Below are 24,276 nucleotides of genomic sequence, written 5' to 3' on the forward strand. Positions count from 1 at the left end.
CAGAGCATGTGTCATGTCAAATTCATAAGAATACATGATGTAATCTGGATAGAAGGTACGTTTGTTTGTACCATGGTGGAAAACTTTTTACTTGATACATATGCAAAGAAGGGACAAGACCTCACCAAAAGATAAGCTTATAGAAGACTGAGTAATAGGTATGATACTCTGAGCAAAACATAAACCTTGTATTTATATCTATCTGCTTCTGACTTTGGAAGTTTTTTGGTGTTTTGTTTTTGGTGGGTTTTTTTTAGCTAGTACTTCCCTGTAGATTCTGAGCAAGCCATTGTTCTGTTCCATGTACGTTTACCTCAGGGCATAAAGATTACAACTACCCCATGACAATGCTGCTGTACTGAGTACACCTAGAAGGCATTACAAATGTACATCATACTGGGAATATGACTGTGTTTCATCAGGTTCAGTGTCTCTCATTTGGAAAGTTTTTACACTTCCTGTCAGTTTAGTGGTGTGATTTTTTTGTTAGTTATTTTTAGGCTTGGTTTTCAGCACTCACTGTGTAGAAAACCTATGATCTTTTAATAAGAGTGAATAGGTCACAGGCCCAAAGACCTCTTTATGAGAGTTCACTGTAGCTGCTTTTACTGTCTACCTTAGCATCTCAGAAAAGTAAGCTTCCAGGATTTTTGCATCTCCTCCTTGGCTACTGTGTAGTAAGCTCACCTATTCTTTTCCTTGCCCTAAGAGAACAGAATAACCTTTTTCCTTCATGAAGAAGAAAGACTTCTATAGTATGCTGGAAAGGCCCTGAAGGGATGTTCTTCGCTTACCTTTAATGATTTCATCTCCCTTAAACACGAGTAAAACGCATGTAAATAAATACAGAAAGTATACATATACCCATTACTTTTGAGCAGGAGAAAGGCCGTAGTCTCATCTCAAAAGGATCTTTCATACTATCAGTCTAAACTGGTTGTACAAAGCACCAAAAAATAACAGATATGTGAGATAAGATACATCTGGGGCCTCAAAGGCTGTGTCCACACAATACGTAGAAGATTCACCTGTATTTCCTCTTCAGTCCCAGTGAGTATTTTAAAAGTGAGGCATCTGTTGTGGTTTTGGGGGTAAAAAACAGTACTATGAATCTTGGTGTTGAACCTGCATGTCCCACCCTTCTCTCCCTAGTTTGAGAGAATCTGAACTCTACAAAATGCAAGAGGGGAAGAACAGCTCAGCTGGACATTAAGTCTCGCTGATTTTAAACTGCTGGAGAGAAAAGGACGTGTCATCAGAGAGAAGAAAAAGGAAGAGAGAAGAGGAAAGCAGTATTCACACCTTCTAAATCTAGGCATCCAATCTTAGGTACCTGCCTGTCTCCATTTAATTCAGAGAGAACTGCTGGTCTTACATTCAGGTTCTTCAAATCATACCTTAGTGCAGTTGTATGAAGTGGGCGGTGTTAGTGCCTTTGTCCCGGTTCCCTGAGGGCAGAAAGCAAGCAGAAAAGTCAGATAAGAACTTTGACCATAGTAGACTGGCTCTCCCTGGAGCAATTTATTTAGTAATAAAGTGTGGCACAAAACTGAATGGGGACCTGCCCCTCCAAAGTGGGAGGTTTCTAAGCAATCTGATCCTACTGTTCAGTTATTTTGATGGCTACTACTTCACACAGAATTTTTTCTTACTCTCTAAGAGTTAAAACCAAAAGAATCAAAGTGAGTGGCAGTCTTCAGGAAAAAAAATAATGCCAGGGTGTTGAAAGTACATCCAGGAGGTTACACTCTGGTTCTGCCTCCGAGCTTTCCATACTTACTGTTTATTTCTGCAATTGGTTATGAACACCCAGTGCTGTGGGTGGGGTTTAGCTTGCTCTCACTGGGCTAGCAGGTAATGCTGAACTGTCATTTCCAATGAGCATTAAATATTGAAAACACAGAATCAGCCTCTCTTTAGCAAGTCTTAAGTTTCCATAAGCAGCAGATGGTATACAAGGCAGGGCTAGGTGCCTATAAAGACCTCTGTTTCTCAACTGTGTATCTCTACCACCTGACAGCCAGTTGTCCTCTGATTAGAGTCAGAGGAAGTGGGTGTGCCTTCCATTAGCAAAGACAGAAAGTAATATTGCTAGAGACTTTTCCTCTTGTGAGCTTTCTTTTTGTGACTTCAACTTAGAACCACTTCTCTGCACAGACTGCAGACAGTGCTCTGGGAGACGAGCTGCCTGAAAGACACCATAGAACGTGAACTGCAGCATTTGTGGTGCTGAACAGGATTTGGTGAGGTGGGGGGAGAGAGCTGGAAACCTATGTCTTCAAGTAGCTCTCATGTGAGCACTCTGGTTTCAAAAAGCAAGTGAAAGGATACATTGCCTCAGTGGCTGATCTGGATGTGTGTGATAAATGTTAATCATTCCCCCTTGGTTGCTTGCAGCTGTAGAGCAAGGAGCAAGGCAACCTGGAGTTCTGAAAACATAGACAAGACTAGCCAAAGAGAGTAATAATTAGCAAGAAGAAAGGTGAGAAACAAGCACAAGCCTTTTCAAATTGTTCTTGCCCTGGAAAATGGGCAATATTGTGAGATGCCTTTTGGGCATCTTCCTCAAAATAGTATCCTCAGTACAGCGTGACATGTGGGGCAGCATTAACCATAGTGGCAGGGCTGGAAAGGCCTGGAACAAAGGCCACTAGCTTTCTGACCAGTGTTTCTGAGATCTGTGAGCCAGGTTTATCTTCCCACTGACACTGCCACCATAGTTGAATGTGCAGACTTAAGTCTTAAGACTTCGGAAGGCTTATCAATCAGAAGAATGCAGTAAGCGTGGCCCCTGTAACACTTCGGATGTCCACCTGTGTTGGTTTTACTGTGCTATGCTGCAGTTACCCCAAGACAACAGCTCCCTGATGAGTCCCTTCTCCACGAACAGACTAGAGCTGACACATCAGTGATCATCAGGCAGTCACATCTCACCACTACGGAAACTCCCCTCAGAAGTCAGTCCCCAGAATGCTTCGGTAGCCTATACTTTAAAGGCAAAGTCTTCAGTACAGTTTTGCACACTGTGATTACCTGCAGGAGCTGCATGCAAAGATCAGAGAACAAAGCCAGTGGGGCTACTGACTGGTACATCCTGCATCATTGCAAGCCACATCAAATCAGTGCCATTCCTGGCACTTTTTAGTGTCTTAAATTCATGGGGTAACTGAATTGAACACATAGTGGGACAGCAGCAGCTTCCTGGAGAGTCCTACAATTTGGTTAGAATTAGTGATCACTACAGAGAGTTTGAAGGACTTTGGATACAGCTTTAACACATAGTGGGACAGCAGCAGCTTCCTGGAGAGTCCTACAATTTGGTTAGAATTAGTGATCACTACAGAGAGTTTGAAGGACTTTGGATACAGCTTTAATAAGCTGCAAACACTTAGATCAGGATCTACATCATAAATCTTGCCTTTTTGTTCTACTCAAATGAGAGTGTCTATAAATCAGGTTAATATAATTTAACAGTACAGTAGTTAAGTAACAAAAAGATCGTAATTCGTAGGTATTATCTAAGAAGCCAGAACAACACTGCTTACAGCTGCCAGCTAAGATCTGACTCATCTAAGGTATTTTATAGCAACCATATGTTAGGCATGTCTATCTCACCTACTATGCAAAAAAATGATAACGTTTCCTAATCAGGATTTGCCACTGATCAGGAGTTTCCATAAACATCTCAGTATTGCAAGCACTATCCACAGTCAGGAGAAAGCCTTTTGCAGACAGTTCAGATTTGTTAATTTAACAAATAGAATAAAGGGCTACAAATCTGTGGCTAGTACTAATTCAGCAAGGCTGGCTGTAGTTCAAAGAATAGGTATGTTACTTTGGCAGTTGACATGTTAAAACATCACTTAAAAATTCTGTGTTAGAAGGTAACATCAGAATACTCACACTTCTGGTGCAAAAAACCCTGCGTGTTTCAGGCTGAAGACAGTCTTGAAGCAGAAACAACCATGTGATACATTAAAAATACTTCACTGAGACAGCACAAGCAAAGTTGTATTGATGTATTTACCTGTGTAGCCAGAAAAGAGAGGGTGAATTTGTATCAGTACAGGAGGGAAAGATTAAAAATTAAGTTTGAAATATTAAGGCCTTTTGATAACAGTGCAGCTGGTTAAGCTAGAATAATCACTGCATTTTAACAAAGGCACTGTTGTAAACCCCGTTGGCTGTTGATTTCTGAGTAAGTTTTACATTCAGTTCACTTTTACACAGAAACATGCCTAAGCCTAGACCCCTCTGCAGTCTGACATTACTTCTTCTTGCACAAAGACTGGTTAAATGTCCATCAGCCTTAACTATTCCTAGGCTCTTGCTGCATTATTCAGGTAGTCTAAAGGAGTAGTATGGGGGATGAAGCTGCAGTCCCGACACTCCCTTCTGTTCTCAAAAGGGCAGTTATTTTACTGCTTAAATCTCTGGCTGCTGTTGATGCAAATGAGAGCAAACTGTTGTCTTGGTGATGATACACCTTGTTTAGGAATCACAATCTCTCATTTCTTAAAGAGAAGCCCTTCACTAAAAAGCTGTTTTGAATACATTCTTTTTTCCGAACTGTGGACTGTCACTAAGCAAAAAAAAAAAAAAAAAAAGCAAAGTAGATATTTTTGCTGCTTAAGATCCTTGGCTTACTATGAAATTTAACAACTAGAAATGTAGTTAAAGTGTTTCTTTCTTATTAAGATTATTTTTCCAGAGGGCATTTGAAAACTTGGAAAGTCAATTATTTCACAGATACTGCATTAGCCCTCAACAGCTCTGGGTCAAATACATGTCATCTCTGATAACTATTCATTTCTAAGATCCTCCCAAGCTCTGCTTTTTTGTACACTGAACATCTGATGCTTCTTGTTTTTCTTCTATAACCACAGATGTGCCCTCTTCAAAAAACTCACAATCTCAAAATACTAAACTGACAAGCTGAGTGTCAAACCACACACCCCAAGCAGCAAGCAGTGCTGAAGAAAAACAGAATCACGCTTAAAGAAAAACAGAAGAAATCACACAAATTCTTTCCAAAGAATGAATCTGAAATGTTTTCAACTCAGTGCAGGCATTGTTTCTGAAGAATGCAAATGCCATTTGCTGTTTTTATTTTTTATGCTCACTTACTGTATAAGCAGAGACTGCTCTCAGGAAGATTAATTAGAACGCTTTATATTTTCTTGTTAAGATGAGTTTTGTCTCTCTTTGAGCTAAACTGGAGCCTTGCTATGGGACTAAGATAGGTCTCCTTGTTTGCCAGCAAGCAGCACGGGTGTTCCTGTGCTAGCTGAGCTACACGCTAGGGTAAGCAAGGCCTCTTCACTGGGAACGTGTGGTTTGTGTGCACCACTGAGCCTCTCTGCATCAGAGCCCCCATGTGTTGCTCGCTGAGAGCGCACCGGAGAGCTGGACAGGAGCTGAGCAAAGCTCCTGTCATGAGCAAGCAGACCCACAGCTACTGGTTTGCTGTAGCAGGTCCCTATGCTACAGAAGGCTGTTTGAGCACTGGGGAGTGAAGTGATTTGTCCAGGTCTTCATGGACAGGCTATAGCAGGACCCGCAGCTCTTCCAGCTGTAGCACCTATCTGCAAGCCATCTCTCCTGCTGCTGCAGGGGCTGATGTGGGACAAGATTTGGTCCAGAATGCTTGAGGGTGAAGGTGCCAAATATTTATAATTTGGCTTGGCAGTAACATTTTGAGTTACCTAAAAGGCCTCGTGATACTGTCCTGCAAAGAATGACATGTAGAAGGAGTAGAAGGGGTCATTTTTGTGCTGAAAAGATCTGTAAGACCAGCTAGCTGGTTTCTTAATTAAACTGTCAAGCATACTTCACACTTTGCAGCATGCTGTCACCTTATCTCTGCAGTTCAAAATTTTCATAACATTTAAAAAAAAAGAAAGTTAAAATTTAAAAGCATTGCTACAAATATATATTTAGCTGCCTTGAAGGCTCTCTGTCAATATGCAGCTGTAAGATAATGCTGTTGAGCAGGTTTCACTGAAAGAAACATTCTTTTTTTAGTCTGGTGATTCAAGGGTGAAACATTGACCCCCCAGTTTTGGTACTTGACTGCTGATCTTCTGTAAAGATCTGTGTAAGAATAACGATGGATTCTGGATTACATCATTTATATTTTAAGGGTTTGAGTCAAAACCTGGATTTCTTTTTTCCTTGTTCATCTCTGTCTGATAATCTTGAATACAAGTAAGATGATGCCTGAAGCAAAGCTGATAAAGTCACCAGTACTAAGAAGCATGTCTGTTGTGGGGTGGGGGGGAAGCACAACAGCATAGATACATATCTTCACATCCTTATTTCCTTTACAAATGGGGGAAGGAAGTTCCCTGCAGGTTAGCCCAAGAGTATCTGCTCTTACAGCCTGAGAGCTAGCCAAGTACGATTTCTAAGAGCCACAGGCTTTTAAAAATATTGAATTCAGTATTTCACAGATAATACGCCATTGAGTTTTTTGTATACCTAATGCTACTGAAAGCCTTTTACTAAAAATTCACAACTGGGTATCACAGCCATCAGCGTTACAGACACCCCACCCCATTTCATATCTACTCTGTTCCTGTCTCTTCCCTCTTCTTCTAAATATTTCCTATTCTTCCCATCCCAGTGCCTGACAATTTCTTTCCACTTCACCCCTTCACTAATTCCAACAGCCAGAGCTCATCCTCCTGTTTGCTCCCTGTCCACCCCTGTAAAGATCCCACCCAACAGTCAGTTTCCATGGCAGGAGAACCCTGGGCTTCCCACCCCTCACGCTGGCTCCCTGTGCCTCGCAAGGGGAAGAGGAAGGGACAGCACTGTACGGTGAGGGCCGCCTCGCACCTCCCACCCTCCCATCCACACACTGAGCTACTGTAGGGAACCTGCTGCAGAGCTCATTTTCTCAGCACAGGATGGTAAACGGGCCATCTCTCCCTTGCTGCTGGAAAGAGGCTCACACTTGCCATTGGTTTGGTGCCCATTTACACAGGCAGCCTCTCTAAAGCTGGGAGGACACTGCCCCGGGGACGCACGACTGTTGCTGGACAGACAAAGATACTCATATAAAGATTCTTACAACAGCATCTATAGATTATTATGAAACTTGACTCTAACATAGATATGAATCACCCAACAGCTACAGCAGTGCTCCTGTTCAGAGATGATTAAGAATTTTTATGCAACTTCTTTAATCAGAAGAGGCCTACTTGGCTGAAAATGAAACCTCTGCAGGAAAAGGTTGGTTTTGATTAATTTCTCAACTTTAAAAAGTGTCCAAATTGTCAATGTTTCACTTCAACATTCCTAAACACACAGAAAAAGAAAAAAAAAAAAAAAGAAAATCAAGTCTAAAGTCACTTCTCATTTTAAAATGGGTTAAATTTCATTATTATCAACTGGTATCCAGCCCTTTCAACACACTTTAGACCATTAATTTTTTTTTTTGCAAAAATTTACATTTTCACTTGTCTTCCCAAATTGTTGTAGGTTGGACTATGTGAACACTCAAATGTATTTTTCCTTAGTAGAACCACAGAATCACAGAATCATCTAGGTTGGAAAGGACCTTGAAGATCATCTAGTCCAACCATTAACCTAGCACTGACAGATCCCAACTACACCATATACCCAAGAGCCATGTCAGCCCGCCTCTTGAACACCTCCAGGGATGGGGACTCCACCACTTCCCTGGGCAGCCCATTCCAACGCCTAACAACCCGTTCTGTAAAGAAATACTTCCTAGTATCCAGTCTAAACCTTCCTTGGTGCAACTTGAGGCCATTCCCTCTTGTCCTATCGCTTGTTACTTGGTTAAAGAGACTCATCCCCAGCTCTCTGCAACCTCCTTTCAGGTAGCTGTAGAGGGCGATGAGGTCTCCCCTCAGCCTCCTCTTCTCCAGACTAAACACCCCCAGTTCCCTCAGCCGCTCCTCGTACGACATGTGCTCCAGACCCTTCACCAGCTTCGTTGCCCTTCTCTGGACACGCTCGAGTAATTCAATGTCCTTTTTGTAGTGAGGGGCCCAAAACTGAACACAGTAATCGAGGTGCGGCCTCACCAGTGCCAAGTACAGGGGCAAGATCAGAAGTACAGTATTTATTTTTAAAACTAATGTGATGAGGAGCAGTAACAGCTTTGTTCAGAATTTCTTGTTATATAGGAATCCCCAAATAATAGCCCCTGTATTTCTATAGGCTGTTACCTATCAAAAGCCATTATCTTTCATAATGCAACCTCAGGGAAAATTTTATTGCTGAAAGAAGAGATGCATTCCTACTTTTAACTAACTGTTGTGAGAAATTGTCTAGTTTCAGAACTTGAACCAAGATAACAACTTCTTGATGGATCAAACTGATTGGTGATTACAGAGGATCATGCTTCTTTTTAGCTGCTAATTTTTTTGACTGAACTAATGGTCTTCTTATGGCATATTTACATGTATTGAGATGAGCTCTTTACCATTTGAGGACTCTTTTAAGAGGATTATCAATTAGCAGTTTCAGCATCAATTTCAAAGCATTTTCCAAAGATAGGTAACCCCTTTTCACAGAAAAGGAAAGTGAAAGGGGAGTGGAGTGACTCATGCATGCACATGGACTATGTCAGACGCTGAGCCAGAAATAGACTGAGCTCCTGGTACCCACACTGTTGTGCTGGGGACTAACATGGCTTTCACCAAAACTGATAGCAGGCATCCCACCATTTTGCAAAGGAACATCCCTTTCTGGTAGAACATGCACTTGAAATTCAAAATGTATTTGCTTTCTTCTTGGTGATACATGTGTAATAATTCCCTTTCTCTTTTGCCTAACCCTACCCAGAGCTGAAAGAAAAATAAAAGTTCACTGCGCATATTTTTCTGTATCAGTTGCTTTGCCTCGATGTTGCTGATACTATAGGTTTGGCTCCACACCAAACACAAATGTTACATCTGAATTGGGTCAGATTTTCGTAAGTATTCACCACCAGATTTGGGTCATATATCTGTAGATACACCACTGCAAACTTTAGATGGATTTGGAACATGGTTAAGTATGTTGAGGCTAGGCATTTTAAAATAAAAAGAGACTAAAAGCAGGCCATTTGCTCTGGCCTCAACTGTGAATGCTGAGGTCTTTGAGGAATCTGGGCCACTTTGTCTATCTTCTTGTCTATTTATAATCTTCCTGTCCATTGAAGAAGACAAGATGAGGCTACAGATGTAAGGGGAGCCACTGGTTGGGACAGAGCTACATGGGAGATGTTTGGAGAGCACAGGACAGGAGCACTATGGGGACAGAGAGCTTGAGATCCTGTGGCTCAGTGCTGCTCATTGCAGCCACCTAACACTGGGTTAGCCCAGGGGCTTTAAACTGACCTTGGGTAGAAGATAATGTGGTCACTCTGGTACAGTGGACTATTCCAGGCTATATGAGAAAGCAACCATGAGGATGTTGTCCTTTTCTGTGACACTGTGGATGAACTAGACCAACTAACGTTAGTTTGTAAGTGTCTTGCAAAACTGCAGTACATTTGAAAGCAGCAATAAACTTCAGTATGCTTTCAGTAGTAAAAGATGAAAGAGGGTATGAGAGATGGCCCAAGGAAGCCTAAGACAAGTGGTCTGACAGTAGTTCTGGTTTAATTTGGGATTTCAAAGGAAGAAATAGATGCATGGGGGTTGGGCATGGGTGGAAGCTGTTCTTACAAACTTGTAAGATTGCCAGTCTTGAGCTTCTTTTACCAGGCATACTTACTAAAAATAAACCCTTCTATCAGGGAGAAAAAAAATAAGAGGGAGACATTAAGTGTACTGAAAAAATCAGCTTGCTGATGAATCTCAAGCAGAATCCAGTAGTAAATGGGGCTGGTTATGATCAAAGATTGTGACTAATTGTACTTGGTAAAAATACTTCTCAGTAGGTGGGTTGTTTCGGGGGGTTTGCTGGGGGTGGAGATTGGTAGGTGGGTTGTTTCAGGGGGTTTGTTGGTGGTGGAGGTAGGTCGGTTGTTTTTTTTTAAATCCAGACTATCAGTGTGGAGGCATTTTTCATTCAGTGAATTGCATCAGCACAACAGACAAGGTACATACAGTGTGTGACAGCAGATCAACAGCTTTTGCTGAACTTGCCAGCTTAGAGCCCCTGACTAGCACTTGTTCAGAGAGGGAGAAGGAAGTGTCAGCACCAGATGCTGTGTGGAAACTTCAGCAGCACGAATGTAAGAGGAGAGGAAGCATCAGCAGAGGTTTAGGGAAGAGAAGGAGGATGACAACCAAAGTTTGGTAGATAAGGAGGGAGCAGCATATGAGCTCACAGTGGGGAGAAGAAAGCGGGGTGCAGGGAAGAATCTGCAATGCTAGAAATCTGTAACAGTAGAATTGACAGGGAACATTGGAGCATGTGGAGCTGTAGGGTGATAAGGACGGTAGGTTAGTGTTTCAGGGTGATCTGAATCACACAGTCACAAAATGTGTTTTAATACAACCAGATGCAAGAGAACCCACCTGGGAGAAATAAAGCAAGCTCCTGTGGTAGGATGGGAACCTGTCTCTGAAAGCAGTGATGGATGCTAGGGTATGAGCCTGGACAACTAAATGCTCAGCACAAAAGCGTAATTATATTTTTAGCATCTGCATCTATGTATCAATGTTATTTACTACTTATATCTGTACAGATGTTTAAGTACAGTTGTAATTATAAATAGGAGAACAACCACAAAAATCAGCACAAGCGTCATAGACCTGTGAAACCATTGCAAAGCCAAGCCACGTTGCAGATGGTGAAATACAGTGTTGTGTGGGAGTTAACTATTTCCACATTCACGTTATTCAATCACAGTGGCCCATTTTCACATAGCTTGCTGAACTTCAGAAAGTTTGCACAAAGGTTAAGGTTTGACATTTTGAGACACAATAGCTTAGTCCTCTATCCTCTAGTGAGAACTACAAGAAATAATCAATAATAGAAGAGAAACACAGACCCTTACTTCATCCCTTTCCAGTGTGGAAGCACTGAAAACATGCTTTTTTTGACACAAATGCTTATTCTGAGGTCTTCATTACCAGGATTTCCAGTAAAATAGCCATAGGCAAGAAAGCACTTAATCTGACATTAGGCTTCCTGAAACCACATGTAGGTGCGCTTGTGAGTGCAGGCAAAAGAAAATGTCCTCAAACTTCTAATGGACTAACAGAATGATATTTCTATCAATATGTAAGGTTGTGATGAGGTCCTACATAAAGGGTAGTAATTTAGTGCATTAAAATTTCTTTTTTTTTTTCAGCTGGTGTTAGTTTATGCAAAGCATGCCTCTAAGAATGAAACAGATTGAGGCAGGGCATAACACCTTGTTCACAACAGCAATAATTCATGACTGCGCTCAGAAATCACTTCTCTTTAGATTTAGGTATTAGTTCAGAGATGCTTACTTCTAGAAAGCAGTATTGTCTCTGAAACACTCAGTTCTACAGATCCCTAATTATGTGTGTAGCTAATTTATTGCTGCTGCACATCTGTTATTTCTGCAGTACAGGGTAGATAAAGCACATCTTCAGTAGTTATTACTATCACAGAAACACCATACCTGTAGGTGTTTGCACCACTTCTTAATAAGAACTTTCCAGTTTTAACAGGACTGGTGCAATAATTCACTCCTAACACCTAAAATAGACATGCTTCAACTGAACCGTTTTCCTACCAAAAGATATGCATCCTCCATCATAATGTGCTTAGGGGTAAACTGTTGTCTTCTGAAATGGCTTCCACCACATTTCACTGAAAGGTTTCTTGTCCTCACTTAATGCTCACAAATAGGTGTCCCGTATTTGGCTGTTAGGGATATTCTCAGTTTAAAGAGCTGGGGGCACAGAGCGTACATTGCCCATGGCAATGACACAGTTGCTCTGTGACAGAGCAGAAGTCCAACCTGACCATAACAAACCACACAGCCCCTCCAAACCCAGAGTCAGACCAGACTCTGCATCACACCAGCCACCACAAAGCCTCCATGGCTTGGCACTGCTCATTAGCAGCATGACTACTAGTTAAGCTTTCCCCTGCACTCATTAAGTCGGTGCCCTGTAAAGTTTCCTGCTGTTCCCACTTACATAGCCATCAGCTTTTTCAGCCAATGAGGCAGGGACCATACAGAAACCCACCTTCTTTATGACCCCATCCTCCCAAAGCAGGTCAGCCCGGAACATATCCTCTAGATACAGAGCAGCCTGTGGTCCTGCAGTCAGAGCTCATATAGTGATGGATGTGCACAAGCAGCCAAGCAGTACTGAAAATGCTGGCATTTCCATGACACCTGCATGTTCATTTATTAAGTGTTGGCTGAGTCTTGATTGGGAGGAAACACCAAAACCCATTAGCAGAAAAACTGTTGTGTGGCAATGAAGCTCCTTTTACAGCACGACTGTAGCTTCCAAGCTCCAGCTCCCTCAGTCACACACACATCCTGTCCCTGCTTATTTCCAATTCCGGGGTCCTTATCCCAGATTTCAGAGTCCCCTCATTTTAGCCTGCCCTTGCTCCCCTATGCTCCAGAAGTCCTCCACCTGTATTAGGTGGTTTGTCCCACCCTTCTCACCCTGGCACTTGGTGTCCTGAGGCTGTGGGAAGAGGAAAGGGACCCTGGAGGTAGCCTGCCTGTTCTCACCTCTGCCTCATGGAGGCAAGGAACCATCTTAAGGGAATTTAGCTGCAGAGATCTTGAAAGTCTCCACCAAATATGTATGAATTGTGGGTTCACAGCTTGCAGTAGGTCTTGCAGGTTGGACAGAGGTAGAATTCTGATACTAAACTCAGGATCTTTGCTACAGCCTTGATCCCAATGTCCCAGAACAACAAAAGAGCAGCAGAGATACCAAGCTGTTACTGACCACAACACAGCAGGAATGAAAAGACCTCTGGTCTGTGAGCCAGTGTCAAGTCAGTAGCTGAAGCCAGATGCATGATGATTTCCTGGTACCTAGCTGAGAGTCACTGCTTTGCTCTAGGAAGGGACTGCAGCAAACCCAGTGGTGTCATCCAGACACCACTCGCAGGCATGCAGGTACAAGCATGACGTAGAGGTAATTGGTAGGGTCATTAAGGAAAGTCTGTACTCTCTAGTCTCCCCAGGTATAGGTCCCATTTCCCTGTTACACACCTTGAGGTGAAGGAATAAAGTGCTCCTCTCAGAACTGCAGCTTGAGAGGGATGAACTCTTTCAGGTGCTTTTCCTCCTCTCAGGACAAAGCAGTTCTGCAGGGACACTCCAAACTGGGTGTGGAGAGAAGGGAAGACATCCCACCCAACGTGCCACGAGAGGGAACTGCAGCTTCATAAAGAGACGGGCACAGAGCCAGAGTGACATTTCCCCAAGACCTTGTTCTCAGAGATTGCTGAACCACAGTGATTGCCTGTAACCCAAGCAAACACCAACGTAAAAGTTCAAGCACTGACATAAGAGCGTTCAACCTACTTTTTTAGTCTGACAGTTATAGGCAAATGAGAACAGGGACCATAACACCGTTAGGCAACTTCTAAACATGTGGTGTTTCCTATAGTTGTAACATACAGCAACCACCAGGAATAACTTCTCTTAGCATGTAATGACTGCTAAGTCACCTGAAAGAAACGAAAATGGCACTGAACAATTCTACTTTTTAAATGCAACAAAGAGATCCAGAAAAGGCATTTGAAATAAATACCTGCTACAAAAGAGGAGAGGACTCATCAAACCCTCCTGTGTGCATTCAGCTAGTTGGACCAACCTGCACCCCCAAACCAAGCATTTAGGCAGGATGTAATCCCCTCTCTGTTGAGGTTGGTTTCTGTCCAGGAATGGATTCACTCTTCACCCTGGTTTCTGAGGATTAACTGTTCTGTAATAGCATTGGACATGCCACTTCCAGTTTAATGCAATGAATTTCAGGCTGACCATAATCTGGTGTGCAGCTACTGAGCAGGAGTTCTTTCTCCAGGAAGGTTTAATAGTAGCCCTTAGTGTTATGTTAGTTCCTGGCCTTGAGGAAGAGCAGAGTGAAAAACAGATGCTGCCATAAGCACAAACCCAAACGTGCTGAGCCACGCAGAATTGCAGTGGAAGTACTGGAGATAAGAGTAACGCCTACTGACCTGGCATTTCCAATAGTCAGCAGTGACCAGGAAACATCCGTTTTCCCCCAACAGACTGATCATTGCGGAGTTTAGCCTGCAGAAACACCCTGCCAGCACCCATGAGACTCTTGCTCTATCAGTTAGATGCAGTCCACATATTACTGACTGGGTTACGGAGCTACAAACAGCTTCAGTTCAGTTTAGAGCACAGACCCACTCAGATTTACCCTAAGTATGACAGATTAGATGTAGGTCATCCTACAGTCATGTTCTTGCTCTTTGATTTCAGTTAGAGTAAGACAAATCTGTCACATGTGAGTCAGCTCCTAAATGCTCTTGAGGCAACGGGAGTTTGCCTATATACAGAACTATGTAAATACCAAAGAAGAAACTAAAGATTTGACCTTTGTTTACCCAAGCGAGTCTCAGTTGACCAAAAGGCAAATCAGATTTTAATACCATTTCTCAGATTGATTCAGCTCTGAATTAGGCCAGCTTCCACAACTCAACTGCAAGTACAGCAAGTCTGTCAGCAGGAAGCCTATGCAGAGACTGCAGTGGCACCAGGAACCCGCAAGTCACACAAAATAAACAGTCTGGTGCAAATCTGGAACACGAGCACAACCAGCATGGCAAAATGCACTGATTTATTCACTGGCTTTGTTCCAGTGAGGAGCCCTCTGCTGCAAACATCTCCACCATGTCTGGCTGCCCCAGGGGAATGCCCAGTGGGTTGGAGAAGGTGCATGAGCATTGCCAGCAGCGTCAGTGATGAGTCAGGCCCTGTCTGCACAAGCGCACAGGGGCCTGTCATCAAGGGGGTCATCTGAAACTATCACTAGCACCAGCAGCGTGGGACTGGCAGTGTCAGAGACACCCTATTGCAAAGCTCTGTGTCCCTTTGCTCATATGTAAGTCCAAGACCAATCCTCAATGAGGGCACTTTTCCCTATGGTTAGAACTTCATGACTGTCTTTGTAAAACCTTGGGCAAATATTGACTCGGATCCAACAGACTGAAAATATTTGGTTTGCACCAGATGTGGTACGTATATATCTTTAAAACATTAGCTAAAGGAGTGATTTGGGAAAATAAAATTTCTAGGTGGATGTGTTTACTTTGCAAGGTTGTTCGCACTGTACTTGGATCCCAGAAGTGCGCGTGAAGGTTTTAACCACAGGAAGAAAGCCAGCTGTAAGTGCCACAATACACAGTAAAACTGTGCACACACGTGCATTCCTGCATCTGCAACTCACCCAGATGATAGTTGAAGGGCTGAGGATTGCTGGTGATGAGTCTGTTAACGAGTCCATACATTCCTGCCCTGAAGAGACCCAAAAAAGTCTGCCAGGTGAAGAAGAAATTACTGAGGTTCAGAACACGTCCTCCAAAGTACTTTGGCATCTAATGCTGGGCCTGCTTTTTGCAAAAACTTGAGCACCATTTCCCTGGCTCCCAGCTGACAGCAGCTTTTGAAAATGCTGTTCCAAGGGAAGGGAAGTTAACTGCCCCCTCCTCTCCCTTTTCTCTTGCCCCAGCTAATTAGAAAGAGTTCTAGTAAAAAGCACATATCTAAGCAGAGAAACAGCTTTTGTCAGAAGGTTGAAAGCAACAGAGAGGTAGTTTGAGTGGTTTAAGGTGATTTAGTTTTCAAATCTTGGGTCCCTCCCCACCCCAAGCATCAATTCCCTGTGTGTGTCTACTCTCTCCTGCTAAAAATCATCAGTCAGGTGTGGCTTTGGCACTTGCAGAGCTTGCGTTATGGGAACTGGGGGAGGGAGGGAAAGTAACATGGGAACAAGAGCACAAGCAGTTCAGCACCATTCAGTAACCTATTGATATTCCTTCTGTCCAGTAGTTTCATTCTGGGAGTCGATGGGCATTCATTTAGGAGGCCTTTCAGAAGGAAGAGGAGCATAAAAAGAGGTTCTTTTCTATCTTTACCAAATGAGCATAGAAGAAAAGAAAAAAACAGAATTGCGTTCAGTATATTCACAGGAAGAATCCTAAAGAAGTATTTGTTTTCTGGACAACCTAGGGCCAAACTGAATAGTTAGAAGTTTGTACAGAACAGAATTATTCTTTGGGACTGTTGGACTGTAAATTCATAGCAATACTCTTTGACCACCTCTCTTAAAATAATTCTCTTTGAGTCAGCAACTCATCCCAGGCAACACTTGAGAAGAGTAACGTTTTGCTGAGTCTTCTTCCACAAGTGAATCTCTTCATCAGATATACAACACCTGACACCTGGAGCTCTCGTGCCCTCTGAACAGTCAACAGATATTGCCCAGAGCAACAAAAATGAACAAGCCACACACTGATCCACACGTACACCTACCTCTAATGGACTGCCTCCCAGCCCCACTGGAAATTCAGGGGTGTTGGAACTTTCCTAGTCATGAAGGACTACCACAGCAGTCAACCCATCCCTCCAGACAGCTTACCTACAGGCTCACTGTGAGTCCCTGCAGGAAACTAACCCTGAAAACTTTACTCAGACACTGAGCTTGCATTGAAATCAATCTGATAATACTTGGAAGCTGCAAGAATGTCACACCCCCCAAAAGGAGAGTTACAGATTGATTTCAACATGATGACCAGTTAAACCAGCACTAGAAAAGAGATTGAAACTTTGGCCATATGTTTCCTTGAAAATATTCCCTTGTGCCACAAGTTCACTACCAGAGGCCAAGACACTTCACAGTACTATACCACAGGTTCAGGAACTGAGGTTATTTTAGAGGAGTCCCTAGAAAGACACTTTTCTGTACTCATGGTAAGGTAGTTAAGCTCAGGACACAGCATCACAGCAGCATGCAGAGCCTCATAATGCAGTTGTAAATCCAGAAAGGCCACTTTGAGGTTTCCCCCTGCCAAGGAAACTTTAGATCTCTTACAGTCAATGTGCCTCATACCTGGAGGTTTCTGAGCCATCAACACCACCAACAATGCTATGCACACCCCCCTCCCCAGCTAATTAGTGACAGTCCAGCACGCTCTTAGCTCTGTGTGTCCGAGTGAGTTCAGCCTAGGTTTTCCTTCCTCAGGATCGCAGCACGTATTTGAATACTCCATCTCCCAAGTCACATTCAGGTCATATTCCCCCTTCAAGGTGTCTGAAGCATTCCCATGGAGGAATCAAATCGCTCCAGCACCACCTCACGAATCCTTAGCCTGACCTTTCTGGCCAGAGCCTGGATGAGCCAGAGGCACTTGCTGCACACACATTTTCTCTCAAGTATTGTGGTAGAATTTCCTTCACCTCTTTGTCAACCACTGTTACAACATACAACCGAGCACCACCGTTAGCAAGATGTGCAATTACCCTATTTGAAATTTCTCTTTTAAGTTTATAAGAAGGCAAATGCAGGTCTCTGTGTCCCCTAGAATGGTATAGTTAAACATGATCTCCCCTGGCCCATGCTTTCTCATACTGATGGTATCATTCCTACTCCCGCTGCTTCTCTGCCCTGACCACCCTTTACACAAAGGGGCATTTTAGTTTGTTTTTTGTCTTACAGAAGTGAATTTCACTTCTCAGGGCATCATATAAAACTGTTAAGTCAGATTCTCAGTCACATGAAGACAGCTTTGTACAGACCTAACAATAAAAAGGATCTTTGAAAAGCCCTTTTACTGCCAGATGAGGAATTAGGCCCATTTCACACTTGTTTAAGTTGACAAAATACTTTGTTATGCTATGAAGAACATGAAACCTCCCAGAAGCATGTCTGGGACAGCTGCGGTGTCAATGTGGTCAGAGATTATACCATGTCCCCCGGCTACTGTGGGCTGTGCTAAAGGGGTACTTTAGCTCCTTTAGCCCATATACCTGATTTCAATCACCACCCTTTATTCACAATAAACATAAGACAACTCCTTTGGAGTAAAGGGACTGAAATAATAGAAAACAGAGCACCCAAAACACAGGCCAGGTGAGTGACAGGCCAGGAGCAGGGCTATGCAGTCACAGGCTTGTCCCTGCCATGCACCAGCCTGGCTGGGAGCCCATATGTGGGACCCAGCTCTTAGCAAGGGAATCTGCCACCAGCTCTCACATAGATGTGACCCGCCTCGTTCACAGCATGTGAGGTCAGGGAAAACGCACAGCACTGAATCACTCCACAGCAGTAGCAGAGAACAGGCACAGCAACACCCGCAGCCCAGCTAGGAAAAAGATAAGCAGCTTTTTGGGTAGGAAGTGAGGCCCAGTATTTGTTGGCTTCTACAGCATTCAGGAAAATAAAGCAAAAGGAAACAAGGGGGTTTTTGTTCTTGGAGTTCTTTTACCTTTTATTCCCCACTGCAAAACAAAGCCCACCAGACTTCCAGCACTGCCAGGCCACTCTCGTTGAGAGGCAGGGGTACCACCATGGGAGACTTGATTCAACTGCCAATACTTGTGTCCTCAGGGAGCTTCACTGATTATTAGCTGAATTCCCACCACACAGCTAACCAGGAGAGGGATTGGACAGAGGGCACTAACATTTACCTAGGAGATTCTCACTACCAGCAACAACAGACACTCTCACTGTAACACATGCTACACATCTAGTCATGCCACTTAATTGTAGCATTTCCCCCAATTCGGATGAAAGCAGCCAAACACAACCCAGCGACTGCCGTTGTCCTTTTGTGGTACTCTTTAGTGTATGGGATCCTTTGGATCCAACGTACTTTCTGGGTTGAGAACCATGTCTCCTTATGCGTGTATTTTGCAGAGAGCTCCTTGGCTCTCCAGCCACTACTGAGATCTGAAACACCAGCAAAGAGAATGAGGTCGTTAACCTTGCCAGAACATCAGTACAAAGGCTGCATCAGCCTTCTCCCTCATGTGGAGGCCCACAGAAAAAATTGCTCAAACATGAGATTACAGCAACTGAACATGCAGAGGAACAAAACAGACATCCAAATGGCAAGTGGAAAGAGCCACAGTTAAAACCAAACCACAGCAGTCCCAAAAGAGAGAAGTAACATTCAAACATCTCCTCCTCTGAAATTATTTGGTGCCTAGCAGTTTGAGGCACTTCACACTTAAGGAGACACGTGCTCCTCCATGGCCCTGCATTTGGCTGGAGTCCCACTGTGAGCGGCATGAAAGGTTTCAGACAGAGGTAATTAGAATTTAGGCAGGACAGAGATTGCTCCACTTGCATAAAACCTTTCCTCCCATAAATGCAACTGTTCTTTTCCATTCCTGCAAGGGTCTGTGATGCAACTTGGTCAGGGGAAACTGGGACGGAAGTGCCTGCTGGAACATCGACCCCCTCACCCGGGATGAAGGGAGAGGTGGCAAACGGCCTCACCACCTCAACTGGCCACAAAAATCAGTCCAGAGATTGCCAAATCCCTGTAGGAAACAACGGCAGTGAGCCCCACCAGAGCCAGGCCTGGCTTGACAAACAGGCAGGGAGGGAGCGAGTCTACCCGGCTCCCAGAGCAGCAGAGCTCACAAGCAAAACACCTCAGCCGTGGTGGAAATATCACACAGGAAGGAGACTCTTCTTGAATGCCATTAATGTTAATTTAAGCTACTGAAAACACAGATAATTCCAAAACTGACTGACAGCAGATACATAGAGTACGCGGCAGAGCTCAGCAAAGGTCAGGCCCCTGCAGTGCAAAGCCTGGCACAAGCACACAGGAAGACCCAGCTCTTTGCTCTCAGAGCTCAAGCCGTCAGTGCCCTGACTCACACCCGCTATTACTCAGTGCAAGCAAGAGCATCCTGGTCCAGAGGGTCTGAGTTACCCAGCTGCCAGGTTTGCAATATAAGGGATGTCTACACCTACAACCGTTACTCCTGCAGCGGCAGCTCAGAGTTGGAACTCTTTGTGTAAAGAGCATCAAGACCATTTTTCACCTATTCCCTTTTCAGGAGCTGGTCTTGCCCTCCTGCCTACATATCCATGTTGCTGTGTTTCAGAGAGGCAAAAGGCAACAGTAGAGGCAGAGCTGACAGTTTATGAAATTGGGAATTTAGCAGGTTTAATAGATAACACAAGATTCCTTGGCTTAAATCAGGGTCAATTAACCACTAGAAGTGGCCACTACAAGCAATTTTAGATCAAGTAAATGTCTAACCTCTTCTGGCTGATCACTTAATGAAATACAATTAGTTTGTTGTGGCTCTTCACTGCAATACTTAAACATTCCTATATGAAACACTGAAAACATCTATTTTGTCTCTTTTCTTGTCAGATGAGTGTATTCTTTTAAAATCCGGGAGTTCAGCTTCCTGTCTCTTGCACCGATACCCCTTTCTCCCCTTTGAACTTGCCTGTTGAGTCTATCAGTGACTTTTGGGAATGTATTATTCATAGGAAAAAAAAAAAAGAAAGTGTAAAACATAAATAGTATATCATACTGAACTGTCTACCACCTCAGAGGATTACAATTTCCCTTTAAGGCCAGCTGGTTACATGACAGTAACTAAATCAGTGGAATATATTGGCCATTTTAAACGCACACTGTGCCCTTGGCTGACAAGCCACCTCCATCCTGTCCACCCAGGAGGGAGCTGGCAGGATGAGGCAGCAGCAGAGGTTTGTCTTATTCAGTATCCTTTTGTCATGTCATCTCCAGTGAAAAAAAAAAAAAAAATTCAGATGAGAAGAAGCATGTTGGAACAAGCACACAAAAGTGGTTTGCTTTCATCTTTGAAAGATTTATCACATGCTCCAGGTTAATCTGTTAGGCAACATTATTCTAAAAAGGTGTGGCCAACATTTTTATAATGTATGAAACATTTTCTTTCAGATTTATGTGCTCCCTCTATTTATAGTCCATATGTTGCGCATATTACAAACTGGTGTGATAAAGACTCAGGAAATTTTCTGAGACCCGTGTGTTGGGTTTTTTTTCTTTTTTCTTCCCCCAGTAGGGAAGTCAAAGACACAACTCGATACCTATACTCAATGCATATTCAGATTCATCTGCAGCTTTAGATGCACAAATATCTTTTCAAATCTGGTTCCATCACTTCGCATGCCTTATAATGCATTACAGACGTTTACATGCCTTAAATCTATTTAGACTGCTTTATTACTCAGAGGAAAAAATATTGGAAACTACCACTATCCTATTGACAATTTGAAAAAAAAAAAAAAATACCCTTGGCATTCTTGGAAGCCACCTCCACTGCAGGTGAAAACACACAGACAGGTTATGGCTTGGCAATGGAGTGAGGTCTAGGATTCAGCAGGGAAAATCTCTGGAATTTTAACTCTGAGTAGGCATCTCATAACGTCCCCGCTAGAGAAGCACTTCATTGACTTACATGCATATTTCAGTGCTTTTCTGAATCAGAATTCCCTCAAAGGGCTGTATGCCGAGCTATATTTCACTATTAAGTTTAGAGTAACACCCAAATCATAAATAAAGGCAAAATCCATTCCTGATGTGAACTGGGGTTTTGTTGGAGATGAATTTGACACAACTGACCTGTTTGGTTTTTCTCTGTTACGGAAGGAAAATGCAGAGACTTGAGGAGCAGTCCTTTGTCAACATGCAACAGCAGCACAGCTTGCAAATACAGTTGTATGAGTCTCGCAATCTTTCACCCAGGGCTTATTCTAGAAACCTCTTCCTCCCTTCCCCCCCATCAACTGCAACAAAAGTTTTGCTTGAGGAAGGAGCAAGACCCAGAAATGCTGCTCTCTCCCTTGTGTTGCAATATCCAATCTGAGTGTTACTATCAGCTTTTGGAAACTGCCTGTATAGAAAACACAGATGATGTTTGCATATTTTAATTTTAAACATCTTTGCTGGGCATAGGGATGGAACCTAATAAGCTGCTTTGTTTCTGCCTCATGAATTAATTCAGCCTGCTAACTGATTTGGATAAAGCATTTTGATTCTAACTAATAAATTCGTTTTCTGGGCAGGCAAAACAACTTTCGGAGGCAAAGTAACCAGTTCATTAGCTTGCCAGAAGAAGTACTTTTATAATATCTATAAGGAATAGACTTTTGTACTTTTTAACCCACTTGTTCCACCCATGTCTTTTAAATCAATCAGATAAATTCACCTTGTTTTTCGATGCCCTGAATCCTGATAGCTCTGCACACTTGATAGGTAATTTAATCATCGTTGGTGTGGATGAACACAAGCTCAAATTAGCTTCTGAAAGGCTTAGTCGTCCTGTAGATAGCTCTGCCTTTCCACTTTTATGCAGGAACTGAGCTTCACCAACTGGTTAGCTAGAGGTGTCATTAAAAATTTACAGAAAGAAACAAAGGTGTGCTCCAGCATCTCTCCTTACCCTTTCTACTGTTACTCTGGCAGACAAAAGGTATGGAACCTGCTTCATGAATAATGAGTCATGTAATATGCATAATACATTTTTAATGACACACAGTAATAACGTTGAGAGAGATATTTCCAATCTTCAGACTTGTCATGCAGCCTCTCAGTAGCCTGTTCTGATTCTCCCCAGATAGATCTTTTACTCCATTTCAAATTCTCCACGTTAAAGCCATGACTTTCTCCCAGAGGTAGCCACATTTCACCCAAATCAGCATCTGAGCAGGGCACTTGATGCAAGCGAGGCTGGCGGGGCGGGGAGTGCCCTCCCATGCAGCCACGCACGGCTGTTTCCAAGGGGTTTGGGCCTGAGCAACAGCTCAGCACCGGTGCCCTGAGGTATACCAGTAAGTCACAAGACACTCAGAGGGAAGACACACTTAAACCAATAAAACACCTGCTGAGTTTCTTCCCTTGAAGAACAGTCTCGCCACCCAGGCTGAGTCTGTGCTGCAGAGTCCTCCCACCCCACCAGCAGCTGCCTCCCCCAGCCACCCAACCCCAGCCAGCAGGTCAGCACTAGGCTCAAACCTCACCAGTTGTCCTGTTTGAAAATGAGACAGTCTGGGGGGGCAGGCACACATTGCTGTTGCAGTTTTAAAGGTAAATGCCGGTAACTGAGGCCACTCAGGGCCTGCTGGAGTAAGGCCTGCCTGCCTGCCAGGAGGGAGCAGGAAAAGGCCCTCCTGAGGGCAGAGGGGCTGGGGCCAACTGTTTCACCCCAACCACCCTGTGTCTAGTACCCCCCACCAATACTCACTCCATCCACAACAGCAGCTTCCCTCTAAAATAAATATCAATCATCGCCTCAAGGGCAGCCCCAAGCGTACCTGTGCCATCCACCGAGCCGCTCCTTGGAGCCTCCCCTGGTCTGGGCAGGGCCCAGGGCATCACCAGGCCTTCCCCATTACCACTTAGTCTCCTACACTAATCTTCTGCATTAATTAACCCAGCTTAATGGACCTAATGTGGTTTTCAGAGCACCTGGCACTTCCTGTGGTGCCTATGCCACAGCCTCCCACCATGACCACTGTGACTGTGTGCCATGTTTCTGTTTAATAAAAGCCCTGCTTGTGAAGCCTCAGTGTGGGCAACACCATGTGAGAGAGCTGCCCCCAGCCCAAGCGGCACATTCTGGGTTAGCCCTGCAGAGATACACTTCCACCACAGCCTGCAAGGGCAACCCTGTGAGGAAGGGACTGTGGCTGAAGTTCTCAGAGGTGGCAGAAAGCAGAAACATGGAGGGACCTGGGTGGCACCATAGTGGGTGGAGTACCACAGCCCCTCGGGTGGGCAGGGTGCCCCAAGGGCTGGGCCAGCCCAGCAGGGCTGAGGAGGCCTCTGCTCACTGGTTTTATCCAGAATATAAGTACAAAGCTGGAAACACAAATACATAGGCAAAAAAGGCTATGTGCACATATAAAAGCCCAGGCTGCCATGCTGTGCTCTACTGGGAAAAGGCCAAGGGACCCCTCCGTCATCCTCCTGCTTCTCTTTTGCATGGGCTGTGGCTGCCAGATGGAGCAAGCCCTGCTGACAAGGCAGGCAGGCAAAAGGCAATTCTGTGAGTCCCAACAGGCTTAAGTATAAATGATGCACCTGCTGCTCAGGTGTCCCTGCAAACTCCCAGGCACAGACATTTAATCTTGCAGGAGGACATTCAAGTTCCTCCTGGGCTAAGCAGGGACCTCTGACAGGCTACATTTCCAAAGCAGACACTTAAAACTGCTGTTTCCCCTCTAAACCCTTTTATGGTGACAGTCCTAGTCTTCTAAAGTGTGAAGCATTTAACTGAAATTAGTGGGAGTTGGACAAATAAACACAGCAGCGGTGTTCCCTAATTGCCAGAGCCCTTGTGCAAATTCTGCTGTGACTGCATTACCT

The sequence above is a fragment of the Strix uralensis genome, chromosome 8 (genome assembly GCF_047716275.1).
Source record: "Strix uralensis isolate ZFMK-TIS-50842 chromosome 8, bStrUra1, whole genome shotgun sequence".
Lineage (NCBI taxonomy): Eukaryota > Metazoa > Chordata > Aves > Strigiformes > Strigidae > Strix > Strix uralensis.